We start from the raw sequence: 12,433 nt of genomic DNA, 5'->3' as shown, positions 1-12,433 counted from the left end.
AGCAGCAGAGCCCAAATTCTGAGGTTTTGGAAGTCGGAACCATTCTCTGTAGTCAAGCCAGGCAGATGTGGCAGTCCTCCTGGGGAGAAGGAAGGCAGAGGCCTGGGAGTGGACAGTGTGGTGGTGTTGGGATCCTGGGGAGAGAATGCTCCCCTTCCTAGAGTGTATTTGAAAGAGGCCTAATGCCCCTCCAAAAGACCTGGTGGGCACCATTGAGTGGCCATTCATCAGCAGGGGACAGGAGCATGTTCAGAGGGCAGATAACCTGGTTGCTATTTTCACTGTGCTTCGTCATAAACTCCAAGCACCTGCAGGGCCCTGGACTGCTTTTCTTTTTGTTTTTTTTTTAAAGATTTTATTTATTTATTCATGAGAGACACACACATAGAGAGGGAGAGAGAGAGGCAGAGACACAGGCAGAAGGAGAAACAGGTTCCATGGAGGGAACCTGATGTGGGAGTTGATCTCAGGTCTCCAGGATCACACCCTAAGTAAGCAAGGTGGCGCTAAACTGCTGAGCCCCCCGGGCTGCCTCCTGGACTGGTTTTCTGGGACAAAATAGCACCAGACACAGTGTGAGGAGGCTCTCCTCCAGAGAAGGGACGTGGGTCCATGCCTTGCTGGGTCTTTTTTAAGATTTGGAGTTTTAAATCCTAGCTGTGCTCCAAAGATAAAACAGCTTTGGTGACAGGCATGCCGATGGCCTGGGCACAGACAGGGTGAGGGCAGGAATCTGATAGAAGCTGGGGACATGAGAGGGGAAGTTGTTCCCTTGTCTGTGAGGGCTTCCTGAGCAGTGGCATGCTGGAGATCACTTCTATCTGGACAAGAGAGTGGGGTGGTGTTTCCCCTGACCACTGGCACAGTTTGACTTCAGTGAGTGACACAGTGCCCTCAGTGGAGGCTGGAGCTGCTTACACCAAAACCTGCCCCCTTGCTTACTGCAGGTACATCTTTACTAGGGCAAGTCTGACTGTGAGCCAGTGCAGTGGGCTTCTCCCAAGAAGACCAGCACAACACCCCACCCCCTCTCCCCCACATACACCAAGTCTACTGATCATAGAGTACTCCAAATATTGAGGTCAGTTCTGGTGAAAATGGGACCAGGCTTTATTTTTTCTTTCTTTCTTTCTTTCTTTCTTTCTTTCTTTCTTTCTTTCTTTCTTTCTTTCTTTCTTTCTTTCTTTCTTTCTTTCTTTCTTTTTTTTTACCTTTGGAATAGGCTTATAGCTTTTTGTTTCATTTCCTTCTCTGTCTCTGTCTCTGGAATCAGGCCTTTTTTCTCCCAGGCTTATTTTAGCAAACAAATCAAAGCACAGCTAGTTAGAGGTCCAAACAGACCCTACTGCAAGCAAAAAGGAACTCTGTAGAGGACTGACATGTGGGAAAGAGCAGTCAAAACACAACAGCAGAGTGTACCCAGCATACACCAGAAACACTTCCTGATGCACCAAGGCCCTGGATAGTTTATGATCCCTTCTTAATATAGCATTACTCTCAGTCAGAAACATAGCAAGCTTTTATAACACACAAAGACAGAAACCTAGACAAAATGACAAGATGGAGGAATTCTCTCAGAAGAAAGATCAAGAAGAAATCACAGCCAGAGATTTACTTGAAACAGATAAAAGCAATATATCTGAACAAGAATTTAGAACAACAGTCATGAGAATACTAGCTAGGCTTGAAAGAAACATAGAAGACACCAGAGAAACCCTTGTTGCAGATATAAAAGACCTAAAAACTAGTCAGGCCAAGAAAAAAAAAAAAAAGCTACAACTGAAATGCAAAACTGACTGGATGTAATCACAACAAGGATGGAAGAAACAAAGGAATGAATAGGTGATATAGAAGATAAAATTATAGAAACTGATGAAGCTGAAAAGAAGAGGGAAAGAAAACTATTAGATCACAAGTGTAGACTTAGGTAACTCAAAAACTCCATAAAGCATGGTCATATCCATATCATAGGAGTCCCAGAAGGAGAAGAGGAGAGAAAAAGGGGCAGAAGGCTTATCTGAACAAATTATAGAGAACTTCTCTAATGTGGGGAAGGAAACAGGCATTCAAGTCCAAGAAGCACAAAGAACTCCCCGCAAAATCAACAAAAACAAGTCAACTCCAAGGTGTATTATGGTGAAACTTGCAAAATACAAAGTAACCTGAAAGGGTGGACACATAAGGTTAGCAGCAGACCTGTCCCCAGAAAATTGGCAGGCCAGAAGACAGAGGCATGATATATTTAACGTGCTAAATGGGAAAAATATGCAGCCAAGAATACTTAATCTGGCAAGGCTCATTGAGAATAGAAGGAGAGATAAATATTTTCTAAGACAAATAAAAACTAAAGGAATTCATGAACATTAAACCAGCTCTGTAAGAATATTGAAGGGAACCCTTTGAGTGGGAAAGAGAGACCGATAGCAACAAAGACTAGAAAGAAACAGAAACAATCTGCAGAAACAGCAGCTTTTCAAGTAATATAATGGCACTAAATTCATACCTCTCAATAATTACTCTTAATGTAAATGGACTAAATCAAAAGACGTGGGTATCAGAATGAATAAAACAAAACAAAAACCAAGACCCATCGATATCCCAAGAGACTCATTTTAGACCCAAAGACACCTCCAGATTGAAATTGAGGGGTATGGATAACCATCTATCATACTAATGGGCATCAAAAGAAAGCCAGAGTAGCCATATTTAAGTCAGACAGACTAGATTTTAAACCAAAGACTGTAATAAGAGATGAAGAAAGGTACTCTATTATAATAAAGGAGTCTATACAACAAGAAGATCTAACAATTGTAAATATTTATGCCCCTAACTTGGGAACAGCCAATTAGATAAGTCAATTAATAACAAACTTAAAGAGACTCATTGATAATAATACAATAATAGGAGGGAACTTTAGCACCCTACTCACAATGATATGTCCAGATCATCTAAGCAGAAGATCAACAAGGAAACAGTGGCTTTGAATGACACACTGGACCAAATGGACTTAACAGATATATTCAGAGCATTTCATCCTAAAGCATCAGAATATACATTCCTTTTGATGGCATATGGAACTTCTCCAGAATATATCACATACTGGGTCACAAATCAGCCCTCAAACAGTACAAAAAGACTGAGATCATACCATATGTATTTTCAGACCACAATGCTATGAAACTTGAAGTCAGCCACAAGAAAAATTTCGGAATGACCATAATAAAAATACATAGAAATAAAAAAATACATGGAGGCAAATGAAAACAGGACAGTACCAAACCTTCAGAATGTAGTAAAGGCAGTCATAAGAGGGAAGGCTATCACAATACAGGTTTTCCTCAGGAAGCAAGAAAAGTCTTAAATACACAACCTAAGCTAGCATCTAAAGGAGCTAAAAAAGGAACAGAAAATAAAGCCTAAACCCAGCAAAAGAAGGGTAATAATGAAGATTAGAGCAGAAATAAATGGTATAGAAATATAAAAAGAGTAGAACAAGTCAACAAAACTAGGAGCTGGTTCTTTGAAAGAATTAACAAAATTGATAAACCCCTGTCCAGACTTACCTAAAAGAAAAGAGACAAGACCCAAATAGATAAAATCACAAATGAAAGAGGAAAGATCACAACCAACACTGCAGAAACACAATTATAAGAGAATAATATGAGGAATTATATGCCAACAGATTGGGCAACCTGGAAGAAATGAATAAATTCCTAGAAACACATAAACTACCCAAACTGAAACAGGAAGAAATAGTAAATTTGAACTGACCCATAACCAGCAAAGAAATTAAATCAGTAATCAAAAATCTCCTGACAACCAAGGGTCCAGGGCTGGATGGCTTCCCTGAGGAATTCTACCAAACATTTAAAGAAGAGTTAATACATATTCTTCTGAAACTTTTCCAAAGAATATAAATGGAAGGAAAACTTACAAGCTCATTCTATGAGTCCAGCATTATCTTTATTCCAAAACCAGATAAAGACCCTACTAAAAAAGAAAATTCCAGACCAATATCCCTGATGAACATGGTTGCAAAAATTCACAATAAGATGCTAGCAAATTGATTCTAACATTACATTAAAAGAGTCATTCACCACAATCAAGTGGGAATTTATTCTTGGGTTGCCAGGTAATTCAATAATTCTCAAATCAATCAATGTGATATACCACATTAATAAAAGAAAGGATAAAACCATATGATCCTCTCAGTAGATGCAGATAAAGCATTTTACAAAATAAAGCATCCTTTCTTGATAAAAATCCTCAAGAAAGTAAGTATAGAAGGAACATACCTCAACATCATAAAGGCCATAAATAAAAGACCCAGATAATACCATCCTCAATGGGGAAAAACTGAGAGCTTTCCCCCTAAGGTCAGGAACAAGAATGTCCACTCTCACCACTGTCATTCAACATAGTACTAGAAATACTAACTTCAGCAATCAGACAACAAAAAGAAATAAACGGCATCTAAATTGGCAAAGAAAAAGTCAAACTTTCACAGTTTGCAGATGATATGATACTCTGTGTAGAAAATCTGAAAGACACCACCAAAAGTTGTTAGAACTGATACATGAATTCAGCAAAGTCATAGGATGTAAAATTAACATACAGAAATCTGTTGCATTTCTATACACCAATAATAAAGAAACAGAAAGAGAATCAAATAATTGATCCATTTACAATTGAACCCAAAACTAAAACATACCTAGGAATAAACCTAACCAAAGAGGTAAAAGATCTCTACTCTAAAAACTACAGAACACTTATGAAAGAAATTGAAGACTCAAAGAAATGGAAAAACATTCTATGCTCATAGATTGAAAGAACATTATTAAAATGTCTATACTATGCAAAGCAACCTACACATTTAATGAAACTCCTATTAAAATAATACCAGCATTTTTCACAAAGCTAGAACAAACAATTTTAAAATTTATATGGAACTAGAAAAGATCCCAAATAGCCAAAGTAATGTTGAAAAAGAGAAAACAAAGCTGGAGGCAGCACAATTCTGGAATTCAAGCTGTATTACAAAGCTGTAATGATCAAGACAGTGTGGTACTGGCACAGAAACAGACACACATAGATCAGTGGAACAGAAAGGAGAACCCAGAAATGGACCCACAACTATGTGGTCAACTAATCTTCAACAAAGCAGGAAAGAATATCCAATGGAAAAAAGTCTCTTCAACAAAGTGTTGGGAAAACTGGATAGCCACATGCAGAAGAATGCAACTGGACCACTTTCTTACACCAGACATAAAAACAAAATCAAAATGATTGAAAGACCTAAATGTGAGACAGCAAACCATCAAAGTCTTGGAGAACACAGGCAGCAACTTCTTTGACCTCAGCTGCAGCAACTTCTTACTAGACATGTCTCCAGAGGCCAGGGAAACAAAAGCAAAAATGAACTCTTGGGACTTCATCAAGATAAAAAGCTTCTGCACAGCAAAGGAAACAGTCAACAAAACTAAAAGAAAGCCTACAGAATGGGAGAAGATATTTGCTAATGACCCATCAGATAAAGGGCTAGTATCCTCTATAAAGAACTTATCAAACTCAAACACCCACAGAACAAATAATCTAGTCAAGAAATAGGCAGAAGACATTTCTCCAAAGAAGACATACAAATGGCCAACAGACACATGAAAAGATGCTCAACATCACTTTCATCAGGGAAATGCAAATCAAAACCACAATGAGATACCACCTCACACCTGTCAGAATGGCTAAAATTAACACCTCAGGAAACAATAGATGTTGGTGAGGATGAGGAGAAAGGAGAACCCTCTTACACTGTTGGCGGGAATGCCAACTGGTACAGTCACTCTGGAGAAGAGTATGGAAGTTCCTCCAAAAGTTAAAAATAGAACTACCCTACAATCCAGCAATTGCTCTACTAGGCATTTATCCAAAGGATACAAAAATACTGATTTAAAGGGGCATGTGCATCCTCCATCCCAATATTATAACAAATTTATCAACAATAGCCAAACTATGGAGAGAGCCCAAATGTTCATCAATTGATGAAGGGATAAAGAAGACGTGAGACACATGCAATGGATAAAATATATACTTTATATATATATATATATATATATATATATATATAAATAGAATATTACTTGCCATCAAAAGAATGAAATCTTGTCATTTGCAATGATGTGGATGGAGCTAGAATGTATTATACTAAGCACAGTCAGTCAGAGAAAGACAAATACCATATGATCTCATGCAAGTGTGGAATTTAAGAAACAAAACAGATGAAGATATGGAAAGGGAAAATAAAAAGAGGAGAGAGGGAAACAGATCATGAGACTTAACTATAGAAAAAAAAGCATGGTTACTAGGTGGGAGGTGAGTGGGAGGATGGGCTAAATGGGTGATGGGTATTAAAGAGGGTGCTTGTTGTGATGAGCACCAGGTGTTACATGTAAGAGACGAATCACTAAACTCTACTCCTGAAATCAATACTGTATGTTAACTAACTTGAATTTAAATAAAAACTTGAAAGAAGAAAAAAAGAATTCAATGCTCCTAAATTCAACAACTTACCTAAAATTTACAAAAAAAACCCCTTACATTCCTTAAATGATACAACTGCCAGAGGTCACTCAAGAAAAATAAATAGTCTGAATGAATCTATAGGTCTCTATAGCTTTCTCTCCATATATAGCATACCATATATGTATTTAAACAACCTGCCCTTTGCTCCGGAGAAAAATACTTTTCTTTTCTTTTTTCCATAGCTATTTATTATGAAAATATTCTTGATAAATAGTGGAATAAGGACTAAATTTCTCTGCTTACAAAATGTGCAGAATGCAAGAGGCCCATGGAGAATTGTTTCCTAATAGGATCGAGATGACTCAAGGATGGTTGAAGGTTTTTAGACTCTGGTTCTCCTTACATCTTTGGTGTAGCTCTCCAGAGGTTCCAACAGAAAAACTGAGGGCCTGGGAATTTTCTGTGTCCCTTCTTTGCTGGATGGTCTTTTTTTTTTTTTTGCTGGATGGTCTTAAACAACAGTTTCTGTTTCTTCATCAGTGGAGACTGTGGAAAAATGCATTTTACCTTTCTGCTGTTTTCTATCTAGCTCTTAATTCCTTGCCTTATGTATTTTCATCAAATATTTCAAAGTAAAAACCTGCAGCATCTGGCAGACTTTTCTGGGCTTCCCTTCCCTTAAGTCCTTAAGCCCTAGATACACTAACAGCCCCAGTTGTGTGTGTGTGTGTGTGTGTGTTTAATAAGTATCTTTGCGTCCTAAGTACCTAGCACGTGGTCAGGCACATCAGTGTATCTTAGGAAATGTTGGTTGGATGCTTTAGTGAGCTTAGAATTTTATCTTAGGAGTATGTATGTATGTATGTATTTATTTATTTATTTATTTATTTATTTATATTTTTCTTTATTTTTATTTTTTTTGGATGTACATTTTTAAAAGACAGTAACAAAATGAAACTAATTTTGGAATTTTGGTGAACCAATCAATTATGTATAGAAGCTATGGGAGAAAAAGAGGCTTTCTAAGAACCACTGGACTCCTTTATTTTGTTTATTCCTGAACTTGCATATTTAAATCTTTTTTCATAACTACTATCCTTGGAATTGGCCTTAACTTTTAGGGAGGGGGTATGGTGTGTCCTGTAGCTGGTATGATTTTAAGAGAACCAGCAAAATTTTCCCCTAACCTTCATTTGTTCTCAGAACGCCACATATAGTGATCTCTTGCCTTGTTTTAGCTTTGCAGTCATGCTGTAGACTAATCTTAAATAAAAATGCTTACATGTAGGGATGTGCACCAATATACTAACCCAGATAATGACTCCTCGTGATAAAAGAAATCTGGTTGGGTGAGATGGTGCATGCCTGGAGAGGGGTATGAGCAGCATAAAAGACAGAACAGGTAAAGCAAGGATAACAAAAGGAGAACCAAAGACCCATTGTGAGTTATTGACAACTTTGGTTAAAGTTTAACCTTCTCTTGAGATTCTATTTTTATATTGTATTTTCTTAATCTACCAAAATAAAAAACAAAAACAAATGAAAAGCTAATGTAAATAGCAGTCTAAGTATCTCAAGTGTTTATTTAGTGGAATATTATGTTATGGTTCACATGTTGAAAAAGTTGGGGTTTTGAAAAGCATGTGCAAGCCATTTAGTATAAGAATAAATTTACAGAGAAATGAAATATTTCTGTTCCGATTTAACTACTCAAGTAACATATGAGTATAGGTTACTTGTATCTTACTTTTGCACTTATTGCACTTAAAAGTATCTTACTTTTGCACTTATTGCACTTAAAAGTATCTTACTTTTGCACTTATTACTACCAATCTGAATTTTAATAGCTTAATATAAATAATCTAATTATCTATACATTCTGATTTGCTTTTCCATGGGTTGATAGCAATTTAAGTATCTTGGGCTATGAGTACTGTCATTTGGCAGTGATGTGCTCTATCCTTGAAAAAAAAAATGCTTTTGCATACTGGCTGCTAGGCTATAGATACATGTCAAAGGATGCTGATGCTGGGGTTATTTAAGTTGGCTGCAACCATTAATATCTGCAAGCCTTTCTCTACATGTGCTTACAACATAGAACTGTGATTAAATAATCATTAGTTTATGTGAGAAAAAAATCTGTATTTTTTAAGAAGGTAAATCTCATTGTAAGTGTTCTTAACACACACACAAAAGGAAACTTTTCTACAAAGTTGTAGTGAGGGTTAAATTAGATAATGTACACAAAGCGCAATGCTGGTAGACAACACACATTTAATAAATATTAGTTTATGTTAATATTATGGTTACGCAATATTCCCACCCCCCATATTTCCATAAAGAAGAGAATTAAAACGTCACTCCTAGAGGAAAACTTATGGTGAGTTAAGGGAGAGCCTCTGTCCTCTGTGTTTGCTCCTACTCACAGGTGAAAGGCTGGCGAATTTTGTATTAGGAATATCCAATTCTTTATGTGTCCAGCCTACCTCCTTCTTACTTTTCAGAGCCAGTTTGCCCACAGGGCATCAAATCATGGATTCTCTCCATCATGCCTGCCTCTTGCTTGCTCTTGTCCAACTATGCCAATATCTAATTTAGAATGAAGTCTAGACGAACTCATTTAACTGCAGATCGTGAACCACATTCTGCAATCAGCTTTATCAGTAGTAAGTGTGATAATGTTATCTCCATCTGTCTAACTTTCCTTTCTCTATTTGCTTTGAAGTTGAATGTGAAAAGGGTTATTTATTTGCCCTCTAACTTCCCCAAGTTTTTGTTTTTTCAGATTATTTTGCTGTGTCCTTCGGTACTGTTAACTGTAGTCATTGCTGTAGAATTTCCTTTACGTTTTCGAGTCTCCAGTGTTGCTTCTCCAAGTGCTAGCTGCTGGCTTGCCAGGCAATCGCCATGGCCCCTGTTGGATTGCTTCCACTAAGACCTTTGGCCCTGGTCCCATCACAGCTGCAGGCTGATGTGGGAGATGGTCCTGCCTTAGACACTTGGTCAGCCTTTGTCACTGTCCCTTCCTTTGTTGCCATCACAGAGACCCAGGTGCCCACTGTGACCAGCATCAGGAAGGCACATGTTGTGCTGCTTAAGAAGCAGTATCCTGTAGTCCCAGGCACCGTGCACAAGTCCCAGAGCTCTCTTCTGCAAAAGAAGTAAGACACTTCCCAAATATTCAGGATATATGCTGTGTCTAATCTACCTACGCTGCAAGAATGATTACTTTTCCATTCCCATATAGATTTCTCCCTCATCAAAGGTACAGATTTCCTCCTTCGAAGCACTTTCATTACTGAGTGTGAACTCTTAATCCCTCCTTTTTTAGGGATCCTCTTCTCTATGGTGAGAAAGCCCCTCCTCTACATGGTTTAGCTGACAGCTGCTGAAATGAATACCCGGGTCAGAGATTGTGCAGCCAGAAGCAAAAGCATATTGTCAGTCATGCAGGAATTTCTTGGCCCGTGTTTTGTGCAAACAGCTGCTGCATTTTCAGTTTTGAACTTGGCAGACCTCACTTTAAATATGCTTTGCCAAAAATTATGGCTCATTTACTTATTTTCCCTTCTCCCAATTGGAAAAGAAGAAAGGGTCAAAGAGAGAGCTAAAATAGGGTCAATATGGAGTTGAACTTCTAGCAAATGACACTGTTTACTTATCAGCATCAGATGTTTTTGGGGTACTCATGTGGCCAGTTCCATTTATGTATGTATATGTATATTATATATGTGTGCATGTATTTATGTAGCAAATCAGCTATTGGTTTTGACAGAGCAGACAAGCTCTGGTTTAATGGTTTGTGTTAATTTACTAATTCCTGGGGAGATTTCTGGTCTAGTAACATGCAAGACCCCTTCCCACTTTGCAATGGTGTGTATTTCCTTTCCTAAAATGTCTTCCATTAGGTATCCTTATAATTATTCCCACCGGTTGATTCGTATGTGTTACTAAAAAAAAAAAAAAAAAAAAAGAGAGAGAGAGAGAGAGAGAATTTATGATGCATGATATTCAAACAAATGCCCATTCTTTTTCATTGCCATTCATTTTTTTGATAACTGTAATTGCTGTGGGCACGGTTCTGGTGGTCTGTGTCCCCGAATCTCCTTTCCTTGCAACAGTATCTCCCTTCCAGTGAACTTTCCATATTACCATTGGTGATAGAGATCAAAATGTAGATCTGGCCATGTCATACTCACCTGTGTTCAAACTTGCTGGTTCCTGATTTCCTATGGAATAAATCTACTTTATCCTGGCACAAAAAGAAGACCCTTCAATATCTACGGTATAACTTTCTAGTCTGCTACTTGGAGCTCCTCTTTCTTGCCTCCTCCCTACTTCTTCCTCATTCATTCTTCCCCTGGCACCCAGAATTCTAATTAAATGCTCTTTTTGGAATTTAGCTTGCATTTCCATGCCTCTGAGAATTTCTTCGTGATATTTGCATCGGATATTACCTCTGGGTTCCTTTCTTTCCCTTGTCTGCTTGGAGAATTCTTACTCATCCTTCAGGACCCAGCACAGATGATATCTCATTATGAAGCCCTCAAGTTAATTGTACAATGCTTCTTTGTTTGTGTGTTTGTCTAACTAACTAGTTTTGAGCTCTTCAAGGGGGAGTTTATTCATCAGGTTTATTCCCAGGTTTTATGCCCTTGAATTGGAGGGGGAGGAGGGAGAGGAAAACAAAGGCGTGTCTTACACAAAGGCCTGCAAAGGTGGTGCTTCCTCTTTCTGTCTCTTATCACAAGGGGTATAAATTGCTGCCTAAGGGTCCAGCAAGGGTGGATGGTGGCCTCCACAGGTTTATCTCAACTACTGCTGGTATCATGCTCCTGCTCCTTTCCTCTGGGGCTGAGCTCTGCCCTGCATTAGGAGGTCCCTGACCAGCCTGGAAGTCCCAGTGTTCCCTTCCCTCCATGGCTTAGTCATGTGAACTGAAGGCACTGTCTGATTTATTCTGAGAGCTGGGACTCCGTGGAGCTTCCTGGCCTCCTTTCTCCTGGGCTAATCTCTCAGCCCCTTTCTCCTTAGTACAAATAAATAAATTCATAACAATCCTACGCAATGTATACTGTTACCCTAATTTTATCGAAGAGGAAACTAGCATAGAGAGAAGCCAAAGAGCCATGCACCATTCAAACCCAAGTCATCTGGCACCTGAGTCCATGCTCTTAACCAGTATACTATAGAGTATTTTACATTTAACCTCATGCTCAAATTGGGAGAGAATTTCTTTGCAGTATTTGTTTATTGCCTGCAACATGATATATATATATATATATATCTCCATTGAATTGTCGAATCTTCCTACCACATGTGAAAAATGGTTAGAATAATGATTCAAATCCCAGTTTTATTATTCTAAAGTAAATGATCTGGCTTGGATGTCAAAAATAGTTTTTGAAGATTTATTTTTAAAGGAATGGTAACTATCCGCCACTTTACAAAAGTATCCATAACAAGGGTGAACATAATATGGATGAATAATTTTAGACCTTGAAAGGATTTCTTGTGGGCTGGCATTTTGTCTTTTTTTTTTTTTTAGCCCTTAGTACCAAGTGGGGTGACTTAAAAAAAAAAAAGACAATAAAAACATCAGAATTTTTATTCCAGTGACTCAATCCCCATTGTATGGAGTAGACCAAAATGGATAATTTGAACTTTGTACATTTAGCACCTACATTATTAAATGTATCTGCAGAAACCTGCTCTGTCATATTTGCCGTGGAGGTATGAACATTTATCTGTTTGTGCTCTGTCATCATAACTTTGCTTTTTAAACAGATCATCAAATTACCACATTAAAGTGACATCTCTGTTTCTCATAGAGCATTTGAATTACGTACTGCAGTATATGTTTTAATCACTTATTTTAATCATGTTTTTCATTCAGCAGGTTAAAATGAAAGTTATT

General features: G+C 37.9%; 1 long non-coding RNA gene across 11 annotated transcripts in view; it reads left to right on the top strand.

Annotated features, from left to right (window-relative positions):
• LOC102156904 overlaps positions 1-12,433 on the top strand; it is a 336,233-nt gene that overhangs the window by 13,746 nt on the left and 310,054 nt on the right. For 2 of the 11 annotated variants that reach the window (XR_005383244.1, XR_005383248.1), the window contains exon 1: positions 9,592-9,781. The exons of 1 other annotated variant lie outside the window; for it this stretch is intronic. This is a non-coding gene — a long non-coding RNA (uncharacterized LOC102156904). Of the gene's footprint in view, positions 1-9,020; positions 9,183-9,556; positions 9,782-12,433 lie in introns of those variants that run through there. 8 more of the 11 variants (XR_005383245.1, XR_005383240.1, XR_005383242.1 and 5 more) reach the window with 8 other exon arrangements.

Source organism: Canis lupus, chromosome 33 (genome assembly GCF_011100685.1).
Source record: "Canis lupus familiaris isolate Mischka breed German Shepherd chromosome 33, alternate assembly UU_Cfam_GSD_1.0, whole genome shotgun sequence".
Taxonomy (NCBI): domain Eukaryota; kingdom Metazoa; phylum Chordata; class Mammalia; order Carnivora; family Canidae; genus Canis; species Canis lupus.
The sequence above is the reverse complement of the archived record's forward strand: the minus strand, read 5'-3'. Positions and strand labels throughout refer to the sequence as shown.